Genomic DNA, 20,494 nt, shown 5'->3' on the forward strand with positions numbered 1-20,494 from the left:
ACCGCCTGCCGGGCTTGTTGACGAAGCCTAGAGCGCCTGCGCATCCAGGAGGGGGCGGAGGGAAATGGCGCGGTGCCTGCTGGGAGACGTAGTCCGCAGACCGCGAGTTGTCAGGAGGTTTTCCTCCCAAGGCAGCAGAGAGGCTGCCGGGAAGACAGGACACGTGGAGGGAGCTGGGCTCCTGGAGCCGGCCGCCGTCTGAGTTCTAGGCGCTGGGCCCAGGGGACTGGGTGGAGGCTCTTGGGGAGAAAGCGGCTCCCTAAATAACGCTGTCTCTCCTTGGCGCGACTGGTCTTACTTTGACTTTTTGATGCTTGGGTCGCTCCGCTTTGCGCCCTGGGGCGTAACCCGCCTGGGAGAGAACCATGCTGCTGCTGACTAGGGGGCGCGGCTCGGGATGCCCACGCGAACCATGGGCATCTGGTTGTGGAGGGTCAGTAGGAAGTGTTAAGTGGCGTTGCAGGACGTGGTAGAGGACCGACCTCGCAGTGGGTCTGCTTTCCTATGTCCGCGAGTGACCATCCTAGCTACTCGGTTACTCACGTGAGGCTCATAGATTACCAGGACCTCATATACGTGGAAATAAAAGCCCTTTCGGAGTTTGCTGTAGCCTGTGCAGTTTAGGGAGTGCCCCAGTTCAGAGAACCGTAATTAAGGGTTGCAAGAAAGATCAAAACGAGAAATTTGCACTGCTCCCTATCCAGTTAAAATCAATCATATTTATTTACTATGGCATGAGGTGCAGTTCCATCCATCCCACCAATATTTACTGAGCAACTAACATGGGGCAGCATAGGAATGGCATCATATATAAGACTGGAAATTGCCCCTGTTTTCATGAAACTCACAGCTGTGGACTAAAAAGTGAGATTGCCCTGCCGCCATTTTTGGGAGTGTGCATCAAATCCCACAGGAATGGAAAACAATAACAAAGACACTTTCCAAAGACAGATAAACTGCCCAGCAATATGGCACATGCCTGCAATCCAAGCGACTCAGGAGGCTGAGGCAGGGGGATCACAAAGTTCAAGGCCAGCCTGGGCAACTTGGTAGACTTTGTTTCAATAAATAAGTAAATAAGGTGGGGGGGGGGGGCTTGGGATGAAGTTCAGTGTTAGAGCGCTTCTGGGTTCAATCACCAGTAATGGGAGAAAAAAAATAACAAAGGTAAACTAACCAACTACTCTTGCATCTGGTCTCCAAAATGAATGAAATTAGTTTTTTCCCCATGAATTATTGCTCCCTGAATGAAAATCATTTTATCTCTCACTTTTGAATTGGAAATTTGAGGTTTTAGCATATAAGCCTTTGTGACATATATCCCTGTGTCTGTAGATAGTTCTTGCCAAAGAGACAAATGTAAATGTGGTAGACTTTCCTTTTTTCCCTTAAATATGTTTTGTTTATTGCTTAGTGATCCAGCTCTACTGATATCTGCAGTCTTTGCAAATGAATTTATCTTTTCTAAATAAATATTTTGTCTGCTAGTGTTGGGGAGATGGTCATAAGAAGACCATTGTGTAATAAGAGAGGTGTTGGGCTAGAAGGGAGACAGGGATGACACATTTTGGGTAAGTCAGGACTAACTAATGATTACAACAAACAATGGTTGGATAGCTGTTATGTGCAAAGCACAAACCTCTAGTTGAATTTACCTGGAGGCTTAAAAATTCCCACACTGCCCAGCATGGTGGTATACCCTGTAGTTCCAATTACTCAGGAGGCTGAGGCAGGAGAATCTCTCAAATATGAGGGCAGCCTGCCTTCAAACTTTAAGCAAAAGTTTTTGTCTTTTGTTTGTTTGTTTATTTTGTGTTTGTGCTAGGGATTGAACCCAGGGCCTTGGGCATGCAAGGCAAGCACTCTACCAACTGAATTGTATCCCCAGCCCTAAACAATTTTTGAAGGGGGACTGGGAACATGGTTCAATAGTAGACCATTTTTCTAGCATATGGAAGGCACTGGGTTCACTACCCACTGAGCCGGGGATGGGGTTGTGTTCTCTCACCCAGGCCACAACCCAGATCAATTAATCAATCAGTCTGGGAGTGAGAACCAATCAGCCTTAGTTTATAAACCATTTCAGGTGATTTCACTGTGTACCCAAGACTGAAAAGTACAACTATAGAGGATGCCAAAATAAATAAGATAGTCTTGGGGCTGGGGTTGTAGCTCAGTGGTAGAGTGCTTCTTGCCTTGCCCACATGAGGCATTGGATTCGGTCCTCAGCACCACATAAAATAAATAAATAAGTAAAGTAAAGATATTGTGTCCATGTCCAACTAAAAAATAAAAAATAAATGGGATAGCCTTTCACTGAATTAAAAGAATAGATTTTATGGTACATCAATAATTATTATATTTCAATAAAGTTGTTACAGAAGAAAAATAATCTTTGCTCATGCAGAATCTAAAACCTGACAAGATGTAAACACAATGCAGTGAAGACAGACAATGTGTCAAATAGTATGTATAGGCAACAAATGCTTTAAGAGCTCACAGGTTGGGGGAAAGTGCCAGGTCAAGAGGTGGGGAGAGGAGGTGTTCACTAGGCTGTCAGCTCCACAGGGGCAAGTGCTGTGTCTGCAGAGACCAGGCCAGATTTTACTCACCATGAACCTTCCATTGTGGGAAGGAAGTCTGGTATGCTGAAGTGAGGGAGTAAAGGCTTCCTGGGTGGAGAGACTGGAGATGTTAACATTCTTTCTAGTAAGTGATAGAATATGAATGTAACCAGAAGTTCCCGAAGAGGGGGACCTGGGCTCAGGACAAGTGGAATCTTTGGTATACACAAAGATTCAACACTTACCAAAGACAGATTTATTTAGGAAAATAGTTACACGTTCAAGGGAGAATGTGGGCCATCTCAAGGGAAAAACTCTTAGAGTAAAATAATAATTCACGTTCAAGAGAGAATGCTGGCCATCTTGAGAGTAAGAAGCTCTTGTGGTAAAACAAGGAATAAACATTCAAGGTAGAATGCTGACCATCTCCAGGGGGAGAGATAGCAACTCTTGGGTGTGGGTGTTAATATTTATAGAGGGACAATAGTCAGGGGCTGCACTAGAGGTGGACCCAGGGCAGTTACCCTATTGAGCCACTCCTGCATTGCTCTCCTGTTACTTTTTGCAAGGTCAAGGGCACAGGCCAAGGGTGAGGGCTGAGGACTGGGCAGAGTTGTTCACACATGCTTGTTTTGCATATCAAAGGTTCATGGGTGTTTCCTGCTTTCCAATTGGCTCTTTCATACTGTCTTTGGAGAGTCAGTCTCTCTTTTAGTCTCTCCCAATTCTTATCTCATGAAGACTTGTCAGCCTGGATAAGTAAGTCTGACTGAACAGAAAAAAACACTTCCAGCAATTATAATATGTTTTATTTTCAAGCACTCAAGGAACATTTCTAAGAACTGACCTTGTTGTGAGTCACAAAGCAAATCCTAACAACTTTTGAAGGACCGTGATCTTAGCAGCTATTGTAGAGTAATAGCAAAAAAATGACCAGGTTTGTGACACCTCACCCCTACTTCTTTGGTTGCCCCTTCTCTGTGCCTACTCGGGTTCCCATTGACTTATTACTGTTTAAATTCCTGGGGTTCTGTGGTTGGCTCTTGACTCTTCTACCCTTTGCCTGGTAGGATCCTTTACCTCCTGAGTCTTTGCCCACCATCTCTCTGCTGGTGATCCAAGACTAAATGTCTCTAACTATATTGTTACATGCAGCTTATTTCTGGACCCACTTATGTGGATTATTCCACTGTCAACTCAAAGTTCAAGGCTTATGGATGAATAAAGAAAAGTAGATTTTTTGGTTTTTGGTACTGGGGATTTAGCCTAGGGGGCATTACAACTGTGCTATATCCCCAGCCCTTTTTTATGTATTATTTTATATCTCACTAAGTTGGTTAGGGCCTTGCTAAATTGCTAAAGTTGGCCTCAAATTTGTGATCCTCCTGCCTCAGTCCCCCAAGTCTCTTGGATTACAGGCCAGCATCACTGTGCCCAGCAGGAAAAGCAGGTTTTGACACAGCATTGGAATGTGAACCATTCATGTAAAATTGAGCATATCTGTATTAGTATGTGTGTAGAGAAATATGTAGAAAAATATTCAGCAAAAATGTTAGTGGTATTTCTTTGGGAAGGACTTTCTAATGACTTTTTTATTTAAGTGTGCAGCATCATTCTTGCCAAAATAGAGGCTATTAAAAGACAACCACTATCTCAATAAGTCTATTATCTTCCCTATGCAGCAAAATTGTCAAGCCATAACCCTTAGGAAGATGGGCAAGTCCCCTTCCTTTGTCAGCTGTGTCAGCTCTGTCACTTGGGGAGCGGGTAACCACTGGGGTCTCCAAAGGAACCAGCTGGCACACTCAAATTAGATAATTTGAAGAGTTTTTCATAAAGAGATTGATTGGAGGCTGAGGATGTTTCTCAGGGGTAGAGCACTTTCCTAGCATACATAAAGCCAAGGTTCAATCCCAAATCCTTCAAAATAATGTGTTAATTTAAATGAATTTTTAAAATGAAGAGGTTGTTGACCAGAGTATGGGCAGGGTATAAAGAAACTAGGAGGGATTGCCCAATTCCTTTGGGACTCTGTTCCCACCTCCAACCCCATAGGGGAAAGGAGACAGAGTGGTGACCAGAACTGGGAAGGAGGGGCTGTGCAGAGAGAGACCTGGGACAAGAGCATAGGCCAAGGGATCCAGAGTATTTGGATCTGGAAAACCAAAAGACAGATCTCTTTCCTCCATTTCTCATGCTTCCAGAGAAGACAGGGAATGTCCAGTTCACTCTGCAGGGAAGGAAAAATATGGGGGTGATAAATCAGGCAAAAATATCTGCCCCCTCCTTTATTTACCCTTAGAGTATAAGGACAGGAGAACTTTCCCTCTACTCTCTGAGGGTTGGACAACTAAGTCTACAAAATACACTGACAGTAGGCAGGCCAAGAGGAGAAAAGGTATACAGGGTGTCACCCAGGGGTGTCACAAGATAGAAAAGTAAGCACCCCAGTGCCCAGTGAGATCTAGCTTATGAATCTTCTTCATAAGGAAAGGGGGACATGGACAATTTAGGGGAGAGTAAACAATTTCTGGGAAAGAGGAAGGGGCTCTCAGCAGAACAGGTGTCAGCCTGTGACAGAGTCTGTCTGGAGTGGTGTCAACCTCCAGTCCCTTTCCTATGGTAGGAGTTTCATCCTTTTTGGTTGACGGAAGTTGGCGGAAGGGATTGATGGCAACTGAGCTCCATTTAGAGGATCTGTCTTTAGGCAGATACAGGGAGTTCAGAGAAGCCCCTCCCTGAATTGGCTGTTCCCTACGTGCCCTCAGGTTGAAATCACCAGCACATCAAGGTGGTATATTTGGGGGCTGGATTTCTGAACTCCTTGGTCAGCTTGGTGACTTTGGAGGAGAAACCCAGTCCTGTCTCTCAGCGCAAGAGATGACTTTTTCTGTTCTCCTTTTTTGTAGGGAGTCTGAACCCAGACTGGTGGGGGGGTGGGGGGTGGGCAGGGGTGTTAGGGTAATTCGACAAGTGTCAGGGAGGACACACAGGTCAAGCCTTCTCCAATTTAATCTTATTGAAAATGAAGCTACTATTTTGGTCTCCTTCTGTTTGACTCAAGTCTCTGCGCTCTGTGCTATATCTCCAGTCCCTCTCTCTCTGAATTGATTCCAAATTCAGGGTAGGAGACCTGAATGTTATTTATCAGCTTTCTTAAACCCCAGTGTTCCTCCCTTTCCCACCCATCTCTCTCACCAATTCCACCAGCAAGTCTAGTGATGTTTCAGGCCTTTTATGACCTTATCTCCCATGGCAGGTTCTGCCTCCTTCAGCCCCATATCTCACCTGGCAAATGGCCTCCTAATGAGTCTCCCTACCTCTAAACCCACTCTTAATCTCTTCTCCATTCTGGAGCTGGTATGATTTTTTAGGAATAAAAGATTTTCACTTTGTCTGGTTTTTTTTTTTTTGGCACTAGGGATTGAGCCCGGGGGTGTTTTACCACTGAGCTACATCTCAGTCCCTTTATTTTTAAATTTTGAAACAGTATTTTCTTAAGTTGCTTAGGGCCTTACTAAGTTGCTGAGGCTGGCCTCAAACTTGTGATCCTTCTGCCTCAGCCTCTCCAGTCTCTGGGATTATAGACATAGGCCAACATGTTGGCTATCTTTGCTCTCTTGACTGAACATTTCAATGCCGGTTTCCTCAGGATAGACCTAGCTTCCGTAGTTTGGCACATGTGGCCCTGGGTGATCTGGCTCCTTTTCCAGCCTCAGCTTTCATCTCCTGCTCACTCGTTCTCTGCATACCAGCTGTACGGAATTTCTTGCCTTTCTCCCAAAGAACCATGTTTTCCTTCGCCTCTAGAGATTCCCACACTAGGCTCCTTCTCCCTGATGGCTCTGTCTCCCAAACTATTTCTACTCATTTCCAGTTTCTACTCATTGTTTGGGGTTCACCTTTTACCTCCTCTAGGAAGTCCTCCTGGATTCTGCAAGGCTGGATTAAATGTCCATTGGTTGTTCCCATAGCACTTGTTCTCTGTGCGCCTGGTCTGTTTTCTTTTTTTCTTTTCTTTTTTTTTTTTTAAAGAGAGAGGGAGAGAGGGAGAAAGAGAGAGAGAATTTTTAATATTTATTTTTTAGTTCTCGGCGGACACAACATCTTTGTTTGTATGTGGTGCTGAGGATCGAACCTGGGCCGCTCGCATGCTAGGCGAGCGCGCTACCGCTTGAGCCAAATCCCCAGCCCAGCCTGGTCTGTTTTCTGACTTCTGTTTGCATGTGTGTCTCCCCTACTACATTGACTGTAAGCTGCCTGAGGCCAGGCCTCTCTGTGTCTCATGTGGCTTTACTCAAGTACTCAAAGCTTGGCACTGAATGGATTTCCTCCATCTCACTGCCTGATTTGCTGACTTCACTTGACTGCTTGCTGAAGACCCTTGGGGTCTGATTCTCTCCCTAGCTGTTTATGTTTATGGTCATCTATAGGTCAAAACCTTCTAGTTCAGACCCCCACACCTTGAAGCCCTTCATTCATCTACCACATTTGATATCTCCTCTTAGGTGTCATTTTGGCATCTAAAGCTCATCCCTTCAAAACAACTCTTGAGGAACTGGGTTTGGAGATTCATGCCTGTAATCTCCAGCTACTCAGGAGGGTGAGGCAGTCAGATTGCAAATTCAAGGCCAACCTGAGCAAATTAGTAAGACTCTGTTTCAAAATAAAACTCTAAAAGGCCTGGGAATGTGGTTCAAATGTAGAGCACTTGTCTAGCAGGCATGAGGCCCTAGGTTCAACCTGCAGCGCTGCAAAAAACAAAAATGAAAGGAGGAGAAGGAGGAGAACAAGAAGAACAAGGAGAAGGAAGGACAAAGAGTTGAAGAAGAAGAATAGTAGTGATGAAGAAGAAGGGGGCAAACTCTTGAGACCTCTCACCCCTCCACCTCCCCTTGTCTTCCCCCAGTATTCCCTCTCCCCCCAAATGGTGCCACCATTCACCCAATTGCCAAAGCCAGAAACCTGGGTGTTAAATTCTCCTTCTCCCTCTCAGCAGGGACCCCCTCTTTCTCACCATCAGCAAGTCCTATTGGCTCTACCTCCAGAACAGAGTCACTCAGGTTATTAACTCTCTCTTCCTTTTCTACCATCTCACCTTAGTCAAGAGTCTGACACACAGAAGGCATTTAATAAAAAGGTTTCGAACTAATAAAAAGATAATTTTCCCCTTGCAGACTTGTCCCCATTCTAAACTGTTCTACACTTAAACAACCAGAGTGATTGTTCATAAAGGTAAATCAGATTACGTCTCTCTACACTTAGCCTTCAATGACCTGACTGACTCCCACCTCCTTACCAAGCTGGTGAGGCCCTGTGTAATCTGGTCTCTGCCCACTTCTCTGTACTCAGCTCTCACCCAGACTGCTCTCATCACAACTCCCAGGCTGCCCAAGCCCCCATCTCCTCCTTCCAGTGAAGGTCTTTGTGCCTGAAGTTCCCCTGGCTGGATGCTTGTCTCCTGAGTCTGGGAGTGACCTGCTCACTATTAACCCTGCTGAGAGCACTTTAAACATCATTGTCTTGTGAATAGCATTGTCACTATTTTCATTCAGTATTTGTTTGTATTGGCTACTGCCCCACTAGACCATGAGCTTTATGAAGTCAGGGGACCTTGTTTATTTTGTTGCTAGTCATATCCCTGACTCTTAGCATGGTAGCTAGGCACATGGGGGGCACACAGTGTGCTATGTCTGAATGATTGTGTCCTTCGAGAATACATGTGTTGAATGCATGTGGGCCTTTGGGGAGGGGAAGAGGCTCTTCCCTCAGGAAGGTATTAGTGCCTTTATGAAGTAGGGCCCAGGATGTTCTGTGGCCCCTTCTAACATGTGAAGATGCAACACATGGCAGCATCTGTGAGGACTGGGCCCTCACCAGACTCTTGATCATGGACTTTCTCAGAACTATGAGAAATAAATGTCTCTTGTTATAAGTCACCCAATAGATGAGATCTTTGTTCCAGTGAGCTGAATGGACTAAAACAACAAATACTATGAAACTGAACCTTGCAACTATTTATTTCAATTCTATCCTATTTTTTTTTTTTCGGGTATCTTTGCCTTTACTTCTCCATGAATCTATCCTATTTTTTCTTTTTTCTTTTTTTTAAAGAGAGAGTGAGAGAGAGAGAGAGAGAGAGAGAGAGAGAGAGAGAGAGAGAGAATTTTTAATATTTATTTTTTAATTCTCTGCGGACACAACATCTTTGTTGGTATGTGGTGCTGAGGATCGAACCCGGGCCGCACGCATGCCAGGCGAGCGCGCTACCGCTTGAGCCACATCCCCAGCCCCTCTATCCTATTTTTTAATAATTATTTTTTATTTGTAGCTGGACACAATACCTTTATTTTATTTATTTTTATGTGGTGCTGAGGATCGAACCCAGGGCCTCCCACATGCTAGGCCAGCACTAAATGGCTGAGCCACAACCCCAGCCCCCAATTCTATCCTATTTTATAGGTTATATGGATAAATGTTAATGCACTCCTTGAAGTACCTGGGACTAAGTCATGAACATTGTTACACCTTTGTCAGGGGACTGAAAAGTCTTCCTAACTGACTTAACATCTGGGGGTTGATAGAAAATGAAGAAGCTATTTGTTTGGGTTCCACTCCATACAGAATGCTTGGCGGGGCAGCCCCTGTTTATTTTTTTATTTTATTTTTTTTTAAAGAGAGAGGAGAGAGAGAGAGAGACAGAATTTTTTAATATTCATTTTTTAGTTTTCAGCGGACACAACATCTTTGTTTGTATGTGGTGCTGAGGATCGAACCCGGGCCGCACGCATGCCAGGCGAGCACACTACCGCTTGAGCCACATCCCCAGCCCAAGCAGCCCCTGCTTATAATGCTCAGCTTTGAATTATTTTCAAAATGTGTTCCAACAATCCTGAGGACCTAGAGGTCATGGGGAAGAGGAGGAGGTTAATGTCAAGGGCCAATCCGTTTAGCCTATACCTTACTTCAAGTCCTTGATTAATTTACCCTCTTTTGTCAGAAAACCAAAGACACTTGTTCATAGCTTTGGTAAGCAAGAACCAGTAGAGGATGTTTTGTTCATTAACACTGGAGTTAGTTTCCTGATATGCATGCAAAGTTTGTTGTTTGAAGTTGTTCCATTGATGGGTTTGGCTACTGTTAGTCATATACAATAGACGTTATGTGATATAGAAGACATTTACTATAATGGAATAATATTGCACATATTATAGTATGTCCCATCATATAGTCAAAGAACAACACACACACACACACACACACACACACACACACACACACACACAAACAACATAAAAGACAGATCTTCTTTTTTAAAAAATATTTTTTAGTTGTTGATGGACCTTTATTTTATTTGTGTGTATGTGGTGCTGAGAATTGAACCCAGTGCCTCACACATGCTAGGAAAGTGCTCTACCACTGAGCCACTACCCCAGCTCCAAAATCTAACAGAGATATTTAAGGTTGAATGGACAGTAACTTTTATTTAAAATAATAAATTTTAATAACTTAATTGGGATCCCTGTTCTGTCACTTTCCAAAAGGCAAAATGTGTTCCAAGAGATGATTTAGAAGTCATTGCTAAGAATTGTGATAAATTGCCCAGCTTCTTGCTTACTATAGCAAGAATATTTTTGTCTATAAGCCTTTAGTTTATTTTCTTTTGGTGCTAAAGATTGAACCCAGAGCCACACACTCTACCACCAAGCTACACCCCCAGTCTCCCAAGTTCCTCTTATTTTGGAGGAATATGCCCTGGGGCACTTGCTTTCTCCTAAGAAATATTCTGTCTCCAATCTATGACCAAAAAAAAAAAAAGGCATCCTGGAAGGAAGAGGGCCCTCTGAAGTTTTGTGGAATTCAAATATCCATCACCAAATCTTTAGTTAACAAACGACTTTATCCGTTTTCTTGGTGTCATTTAAACCAATGACTTAAACATTAAACATTTATGGGAAAGAAGAGATGGGAGAGAAAAGTGACTTCAGGGGCTAATGTCTTGGAACACCCCACCCCAGTAGGATAGAAACACAACCACCTGTATGTAGTGACGTTCCCATCAATGATGAGCCACAGGTACAATAATGGTCCCATAAGAGTATAATGGAACTGAAAAATTCCTATCACCTAACGACACCACAGCTGTCACAGTGTAGTAGCACAATTGCTCACGTGTGTGGTGATGCTGGTGTAAATAAACTATTGTGCTGCCAGTAGTGTAAAAGTTCAGCACAGGGGCTGGGGTTGTGGCTCAGAGGTAGATTGATCGCCTAGAATGTGTGAGGCACTGGGTTTGATCCTCAGCACTATGTGAAAATAAAAAAGATATCATGTCCACCTACAACTAAAAAATAAATATATATATTTTTAAAAAGTACAGGACATAATGTACACCTTTGATAATGATAGTAAATGACTGTTACTGGTTTATGAATTTACTGTACTATACTTTCTAATATTATTATAGAGGATACTCCTTGTAGTTATATGAAAGAAATTACCATACAACAGCATGCCATGTTACATTTCGAGTTTACCATTCTCTGGATCCCATCAAGAGGCTACACAGAGGGCTTGTGGCCATCTAGGTTTGTGGAAGTGCCCTCCATGATGTTCACACAAAGGCAAAATTGACTAGGGTGCGTTTTCACCATGTGCTTTTGTCTATAAGTGACACATGGATGTAGTTCCAGGTAAGGGTTCCACTGCAGTTCTGCTGCCCACCACAAATTACCCTCCCACCCTGCAAAGGAGAGAATTTTCCCTGGATAATGGAGACATGGGAATGAAAAGTGATCATATATACAGCAATATTCTGGTTTGGTTTTCTTTTGTTGTTTTGTTTGTTACTAGGATTTGAACCCAGTAGTGCTTTAGCACTAAGCTATATACCCAGCTCCCCCCCACCACTTTTTGTGTGTGTGTGTGTGTGTGTGTGTGTGTGTGTGCGCACCAGGGATTGAAATCAGGGGCACTCAAGCACTGAACCACATCCTTAGCCCTTTTTATTTTTTATTTACAGACACGGTCTTACTAAGTTGCTGAGGCTGGTCTTGAAATTGTGATCCTCCTGCCTCAGCCTCATGAGTTGATAGGATTATGGGCATGCACTCTTGCTCTTGGTCTTGATTTTCTTTCTTTCTTTTTTTTTTTCTTTCTTTCTTTCTTTCTTTTCTTTCTTTTTGTGTGTGTGTGTGTGTGGTACTGGGGATCCAACCCAGACCTCATACTTGCTAGACAAGCACTTTACCACTGAGTTACATTCCCAGCCCCCTTTGTTTTCTTTTAATTGAGGTATAATTTACATCAAGTAAAAATATTGAAAAATGCAGTCATGCAACCTAATCTCACAATCAAAATACAGAACAGTTCCATTATCTGCTAAAATTCTCCTGTGCTCCTTGCTAAGCAACCCCTCCTGTCACCCCAGCCCCCTGAAAACCATCACTGATATAGCTTAATAGTTTTACCTATTTCAGAATGATAAATTTCTTTTCTTTTGTTCCTCCATGCTGGGAATTGACCCAGGGCCTTATGCATGCTAGACACATACTCTACCACTGACCTGTATCACCTGCCAAAAAAAGTTTTAATAGTAGTACTACTAATAACCATGGTACTGAGTATTTGCTGGGTCCAAGGTGTTATGCTAAGCCCTGTATCATGCCACAGAAAACTCCCAACAGCCCAATGAAGAGGAAGAAACTGAAGTTAGGTGAGGCTAAGTAACTGTTATGCCCAATATTATTTAGCCAGTAGGTGACAGAAGCGGGAGCTGAGCCCAAGTCTTTCTGATGCCAAAGTACGTGCTCTTCACCACAGCACTGCTGCCTTAGATTAGGAACATAATGAAGGACTTTAGAATGTGAAGGGCCCTTAGAAATTACTTCATCACATGACCTCAAACCACTCCTTTTGATCAACCACAGCATAGCTGCCGTTAGCTCCAAGTTATGTAAGTGCCTTGCTCACTCCAGTTTGTAGAATAGTGAGTTGGAGAACCCTGGCTTGAGAATTCCTTAGGTGGACTGAGACCCTTATGTGGTTTGCACTGTCTGAAGTTGCCGTGCACTTGACCCTGAAGGGAATTCAAGGGCTAATGAAGAGCAGTGTCTGTGAAGTAGGCACTTGGGTGTTTAGAGCACTCAGGTGCTCTTTCTAGGGGTGAGTTGGATAAGTGCCACCAAAGCTGTCATATAACTTTCCAAAGTCCAGCTGTCACTTTCAACTGCCAGTGCTGAGCCTCGTGCTCCTGGCATTCCAGTCTGGGCTTGGTAGGGATGGCAGTGCCTGGTACAGACTGTCTGCTGGCTGAAGATACCATGGCCTTATTACCCTCTTCTCTTCCGTCACTGCCAGTGGCTTATGTTACCTTGAACAAGTCTCTCAAGGATCAGAACTGTTTAAGCTTTAAGTGCATTGATTAAAAGAAGTAAGTAAATAGGAATTATAATATATGAACAAAGACCCTGTGTTTTTAGAAATACTTTCTTCTAGGCCACAATTCGCTCCCATGCCAACCACTTTTGGTGAAATTTATAGGCCAAATGCTGCAGCAATTCAAGAGAATGGGAGGAAATTTGCTTTGAAATAGGAGGAGAAACTGACCTGGCTGGTTTGGTAACAGGTCCAAAGAACACAGTGTCCCTTGGATACTGATAGCTTCTGGAATGTCTGTTCTCATAGGTCAGGCCGACCCTCTGGCCAGTTGACTCATGGCAAGTGGAAATGGTCACAACATTTAGGGAAAGCCCATTACATCCTTACAGTGAGATTTGCTGATAAAGAAAGCAATGATGTTCACCATGAAAAGCGACATAAATGAAGCAGACTACAAAATGGTACCTACCATAGTATCATACTTACAAGTTTTCACAAATATGAATGTGCACATAGAAGAACATCTGGAAGAACTGGGCATAGTGAGCACCCCTGGAATCCTGGTGACTCAGAAAGCTGAGTCAGGAGAATTGCAAGTTTAAAGCCAGCCTCAGCAACTTAACAAGACTCTGTCTCAAAACTAAAAAGGGCTGGGGATGTAGTTCTGTGGTAGAGCTCTCCTGGATTCAATTCCTAGTAATAATTTTATAGAGAGAAGTTGCAAAAAATCATCCAGGGAGTTCCTGTATATCTTTCACCCAAATCCCCTGTATTAACGTCCTTCATAATCATAGTGCAGTAATTAAAACTAGGAAAATAACATTAAAACAGTCTTAATAATTTAACCTAGAGACCTTACTTAAATTTCACAATTTTCTCTATAATGTCCTTTTTCTGGCCTAGGATTCCACATTGCGTTTAGTTGTCATGTCTCTTTGGTTTCCTTCTGAGAGAGTTCCTCAGATGTTCTTTATCATTATATTGGTATTAATTTTTAAATTGAAAGATAACCAAGGAAACTTTTTCTTCTTCTCCTTGTTCCCTTCTTTCTGAATAATTTAGTCTAAAGCCATTAGCTTGGGTCAAAAAGTATCCATCAATAGGAGTGCAAGTTCCAGTGGCCTGTCACACAGTACTGTGGCCCAAGAGGGGTGAGGGAGCATCTGTGAATGGGGGTGGTGGTGGCCCAACAGTGGTGTCAGGGTCTGTGTAGGGAGAGGAGGGAATCTACACCAGTGAGGAGGGTGTCTGTGAAGAGCTATGACAGCTGAAACAGATTGAAAAGAGATTGGTTACACACAGGGCTCTCCATGGAGTAATAAATAAATTGAGGAAGTGCATTGATTAAAATAAGTAAGTATGTAGGAATTATCATGTATGAAGTTGGGTGTCTGCCTATCAAAGAGAAATTCCATATGGAGGGGAAGATAGCTAGAATTAATTGTGGTGTTGGATTAGAATTAAAGATAACTGCATGAACTTATGGCCTTGTACGTAAAAACAGATGCAGAAATAAATAATAGGTTTTCCAGCTCTATCCTCGGAGAGGGCAGGAGGAGCAACAAGTCAATAGCAATGAGCACAGCTTATACCCAGGTTTTGGCTTCTAAATACGATTCTCTACTAAAAGAAACAAAGGCTTTTTGGAGAAATGGCTGATTATAAGACTTGGCCAAGAAAGGACAGAATGTAATGGAAATAAATGTCTTTTTTTTTGTTGTTTGTTTCAAGAATGCTAGAAGCGGGCTGGGGATGTGGCTCAAGCAGTAGTGCGCTGGCCTGGCATGCGTGTGGCCCGGGTTCGATCCTCAGCACCACATACAAACAAAGATGTTGTGTCTGCCAAAAACTAAAAAATAAATATTAAAATTCTCTCTCTCTCTCTCTTTCAAAAAAAAAAAAAAAGAATACTAGAAGCATGTCAAAAGGACACAGATGTCAGCATGAAGGGACTCCTGCTTGCTGAATCTGAGATAATTTGAGCATCAAGTTTAACAATAACAGAAGTTCTGATCCACTCAATAAAATGGGAATAGAATCTATACTGAAATAAAAGAACAATAAGTGTGGTGGGAAGAAAGCTTTTTCTGATTATGGAATATCAAATAATTAATGTAGAATGAAAATGGAATCAAAAAATCACTTTGACAACAACAGTAGTAATTCAGCCAACAGCCATCAAGCAGTGGGTGAAAGTTGAATGAGGAATGGACATTTATGTAACTTCAAAGTGTCTTGCAACAAATATTCGTAATCACAAAGGGAAAAAAGAAGTACCAGTACAGTAGAGAAACCTGGAAGACACAATTCAATCAAGTGACCAAGATTAACATAATAAGCAAAGAACAAATCAACACCCAAGGGCTGGGATTGTAGCTTAGTGGTAGAACACTTGCCTAACATGTGAGGTCCCAGGTTTGATCCCCAGTATTCTCCCACTCAAAAGAAAAAACAATCAAAGACCGCTTAATGTAAAACACACAGCATTACTTTTGTGATATTTCTGACACCTAAATCTACTCAGGAGGAAACATCAAACATAAAATTAGAAACTTTCTAGAAAACAACTCACCTGTAATCTTCAAAAATTAAAAGATCAGGAAGAACTGGAGAATTTTCCAGATTAAAGCAAAATGAACAGCCATTACAATTAAATCGGATACATGATCCTGGATTGAATCTTTTTGCTGTAAAGGATATTATTGGGACAATTAGTGAAGCCTGAGTAGAAGTCATATTAGATAACAGTAATGTATCTATGTTGGTTCATTTTTTAATTATTATTATATAATTGTAAAGAGAAAGTACTGGGGCTGGGGCTGTAGCTCAGTGGCAGAGCACTTGCCTAGCACATGTGAGGTACTGGGTTAGATCCTTAGCACTACATTAAAAAAAAATGAAAAAACAAAATAAAGGTATGCTGTCCATCTACAACTACAAAAATAAGTAAATAAAGAGAGAAAGTACACATGGAAAAGAAACAATTATTTATCTACCCAATTCTTGCTACTTCTCTGATATTTTCTACCTAAGCTGGTATCACCACTATCTACCCAGAAACTCAAGCTCGAAACGAGAGTCATCCTTGACAACCTTCTTACAACCTAAAAGCCCATTTGGAATAGTCTCAGTATCTATTAATAGACCAATGATATTAGGAAACATCTGTGCCTTAGGATATTATATTGCTATTCAGAGGAATGGACTAGGCCTCCATAGCAACATAAAAATAAAAGGAGAGAGTTGTGAAACAGAATATGAAGATCTCATTTTTGTCAATTTTTGTCTGTACATGTCAATACATGTACAGACCAAGGTGTGGAGAAGGATGTATTTAAAGCTGTTATCTCTTCTCTCTTTGGGGTGAGATTATGACTTTTCTTTAATTCTGTCCTGTTTGAATTTTTTTTAACAGCCAAGCATTTTTAAAAAGAACAAGGGCAATATTACTTGTGAAGAAAATTTTTAATAACAAATGCTGTGGCAGACACTTATTAAGGAGATAAAAGCTATTCACCTTCAAAAAACTTTAAGTTTGATAAGACTGTCTTAGTTTATTTCCTGTTGCAACAAATATTTGATGGGGTATAGCTCCCCCCACACAGACTGGGTAATTCATAAATAAAAGAATTTTAGATCTCACAGTTTGGAGGTTGGAAAGTCAAAGATCCAAGAGCTGCCTCCAGTGAGGGCCTACTTGTTACATCATAACACAGCGGTGGGCATCGTCTGGCAAGGGAGGGGCAGAGGGAGAGTGAGGAGGTTGGGAGCAAGGGAACAAAGTGTAGAAAAAGGAGGGGACAGAGAGAGAGAGAGAGAACTTCTATAATGAAGTCACTGTCACAATAATGACATTAATCCATTCATGAGATTTTCAATGATTTGAATGTCTCAGAATTCATGTGTTGGAAACTTAATTCCCAAAGTCTCACACACACACGATGGATACACACACACACACACACACACACGCACACACACACACACACACACACACACACACATATACACATGTTTGTGTGTGTGAATGTGTAATTTTTAATATTTCATTTTTATACATTTGGGCCAAATTTATGATTATCTAGTTTCACTTAAAACTTATTTCCCAGTTTATCTGAGAAAACAAAAGGAGAAATTTCTTTCTCCCCATCCTTACCATTTCATCCTCTTCTAGCCTTCTTTTCTATGTATGAACACATCTAACAACATGTACTATTAAAATCTATGCCAGAGATATGATTAATTCCTTAGTGGTCCACCCAGAGCTTATGAAAGTTTTCTGATTGTATTTTTCAAGGTAAATACCCTTAGCAATAACATGTATTGAGAGCTATACAAATACACAGATGAATAGACAAAAAAACGACTTGGGTGGTATAAGTAGCAAAGTTTTATGTAGAATAGGAAACAAAACAGAAATTAACCAGGATTAGAAGTCCAGCTGAGTGCAGTGGTGCACACCTATAATTCCAGCAGCTCAGGAGGCTGAGGCAGGAGGATCACAAATTCAAAGCCAGCCTTAGCAATTTAGCAAGACTCTAAGCCACTCAGTGAGACCCCAACTCAAAATACAAAAAAAGGCTGGGGCGGTGGCTCAGTGGTTAAGTGCCTCTGGGTTCAATCCCTGGTACAAAAAAAGAAGTCCAATGTTAATTTCTTTTGCTGAGGCTCAGGTTTCCCCTTGATGAGTCCTTAGTGGTCCGCCCAAGTTCAAGTTCAGGATTAACTTTCCTCTTTATTTTTTATTTTTTTTTATTAGTTGCTCAAAACATTACAATGATCTTGACATATCATATATTTGATTCAAGTGGGGTATGAATTCTTTTTTTTCCATGTGTACAGATGGCAGGATCACATTGGTTTTACAGCCACGTTTATACATACAGCCATATTAGTGTCTATTGTATTCAACTTTCTTCTTTATTAACCAAACATAACAGATAAGAACTACTTCTCTTCCCTATGCAGCTGCTGAGTGCCATCAGTGTCAGCTGGAGGTTCCCCTAGTGGACATTGGCATCTCTAGTCTCTCTAATTTTTGCAGATGAAAAAAAGGCTTCTCCTGGGCTGGGGATGTGGCTCAAGCGGTAGCGCGCTCGCCTGGTATGCGTGCGGCCTGGGTTCGATCCTCAGCACCACATACAAACAAAGATGTTGTGTCAGCCGAGAACTAAAAAATAAATATTAAAAAAAATTCTCTCTCTCCTCTCTCACTCTCTCTTTAAAAAAAAAAAAAAAAAAAAAAAGGCTTCTCCGGCCTGATTCAAGGCCTTGGCATAATCCAGCTGCCATTCCAGGACTTTCTCACTGTTTTCTCTTACTCATTTATAGTTCCCTGGCTCCATCTGAAGGAGACAGGCAGGTCTCCTGTGGTAGCAGTGTGTCTGGGTGGTGTGCCGTTTGTGTTCTTGTTCAGGTGGGAGAGAGAGGCCCTGAGGTCCAGACTTGGATCTAGACCCCCCAGCTGAAGCAGAGCTTCGTGGCAGATACTCATGGCCTCTTGGTACTTGCTTTCTGGTAGTTCCGTTTCCCTTCTCCCTGTACAGCGGAGTCTCCTACAGGTGCTTCTCCATTATTCTTTGGTGCCCAGGTGCTCTTAGGGAACTAGGAAGTGAAGAGTAACTGAAGATCCGTGGCTGGGAGCAATAAGTGATTTTGGTAGCCAACCTCAACAGGCAGAAAATTATTCTTCTCTAGAAGGCTCCCCTGCCCCAACAAGGAAATTAGCTATGCTTGTTTCTGTTATAGTCCCCCATCTTTCCTCTCTGCAGTATTTTCTAGTTTTCAAAAGTACAGGAAAGTATTTAGATGGGAAGCTAAAGTCACTTTCTTTTCTTTCTTTCTTTCTTTTTTTTTTTTTTGGTACTGGGGATTGAACCCAGGGTTGCTTTACCATCAAGCCCTTTTTCTTTTTTATTTAGACACAGGGTCTTGCTAAGTTGCTGAGGGTCTTGCTAAATTGCCCAGGAGGATCTCCAACTTGAGATTCTTAGCCTTCCAAGTCCCTGTGATTATAGGAATGCACCACCATGCCCAGTTTAAGTGAATTAAGACAGGCCCAAAGCTATATGTTAACAATATTTCAAGGTGTGAATTTTGGGAGAGATTGGGTCATGAGCATCCTGCCTTATGAGTGGATCAATCTGTTCGTGAATTAATGAATCAATGGGTTATTGAGGGAGTGGCTTTCTTATATAAGTGAGCTCTCAGGTGTCCTTACTCTGTCTTGCCGGGTGACGCTCTCCACTGTGTCTGAAGGGCCATCACCAGAGGCTAGGGATATACTGGTACCATGAATTTCCCAGTCTTCAGAATTATCAGAAATACATTTCCATCCTTGATCAATTACTCTGTTAGTGGTAATCAGTGATAGCAACAGAAAAGGGACTGTTAGGGATGGAACTCTTATGACCTAGCCACTCTTAGGTCCCAGATTTTAATATCTTCACAGTGGCAATTAAATTTTATAATGAGTTTTGGAAGAGACATCCTAATCACTGCCGGGATAATGTAAAAATTATTTATACGTGAAATGGAATATCTAACAAAACAACACAGAAGAAACATAAATAAAGAGGCAAGGTGCAGCCTTTAAAAAAAAAAGAAAAAAATAACATTTGAGGAAATGAGAAAAAAAGACGGATACTAGAAGACTTGGAGAGCCTGAGAATGGGGCACTGTTGGGAGGTCTTGGCTATGAGATGACTTCTGACAAAGGGAGGGTCATGGGAGGCAGGGAGACGGCTGTGTTCCAAGAGTGGTGGGGTGGGGAGTGGGTCCTCGGTTTAGACATTTTAGCCAGGTGGAAGGATGGCTGGAATACTCAACCTAGCAGGATGGGCAGTTTCTTCCTGAGTTTTTATCTTTCTACCACTAAGGTATACCCCAAGCCAAACTTCTTCCATTTTTTATTTCTACTTCCTTTGCTGTTCAGGGGTAAAATGTACCCTTATTCACTCCAAGGAAAACACAAGCAAAACTCCCTTAATAGAACCAAAAGAGTTGACCTAAAAAGATATTTTATGAAAAATCTAAAGGAATACAAAAGAAAATAAAGTGTCTGATAATACAACATGAACACAATTAAGCCACTTCTAGCTAAGTGTTTTGTTTTGTTTTTTTAATTTTAGGAAATTATGTGGCAGACTTGGTGGTGCATATCTTTAATCCCAGCAACTCAGGAGATTGAGGCAGGAGGATTACAAGTTCTGGGACAGTTTGGTCAATTTAGCAAGACCCTGACTCCCCTGGGTTCAATCCCTAGTGCCTCAAAAGAGGAAAAGTTAAGAAAAGAAAAATTCTGTGAAAATATTCAAGATTTGTAGATAGCCCTCGGTTTCCCTGCTCCTAAAATGATCTCATGCTAACACTTTGCAGGTGTCTAGTCTGGCTTCTTATCCTGCCTCTTAGCCATGTAGTCTCTGTGCAGTTCGGTTTTCTAGTCCAGGGAAGCTCGTCCAACAAATACATCTTGTTCCACGTAGGACAAACTCCAGCCTATTAAACTCAACCTCTGGAACCTCTGGAATCCTCTCATTCTCTCCTAGTGC

The 20,494-nt window shown here is 42.1% G+C and overlaps 1 protein-coding gene across 1 annotated transcript in view; it reads left to right on the forward strand.

Moving 5' to 3' along the window:
- Positions 1 to 20,494, forward strand: part of Churc1 (churchill domain containing 1) — a 630,431-nt gene that overhangs the window by 186,177 nt on the left and 423,760 nt on the right. The window lies entirely within an intron of this gene.

The sequence above is a fragment of the Ictidomys tridecemlineatus genome, chromosome 5, assembly GCF_052094955.1.
Source record: "Ictidomys tridecemlineatus isolate mIctTri1 chromosome 5, mIctTri1.hap1, whole genome shotgun sequence".
NCBI classification, from domain to species: Eukaryota; Metazoa; Chordata; class Mammalia; order Rodentia; family Sciuridae; genus Ictidomys; species Ictidomys tridecemlineatus.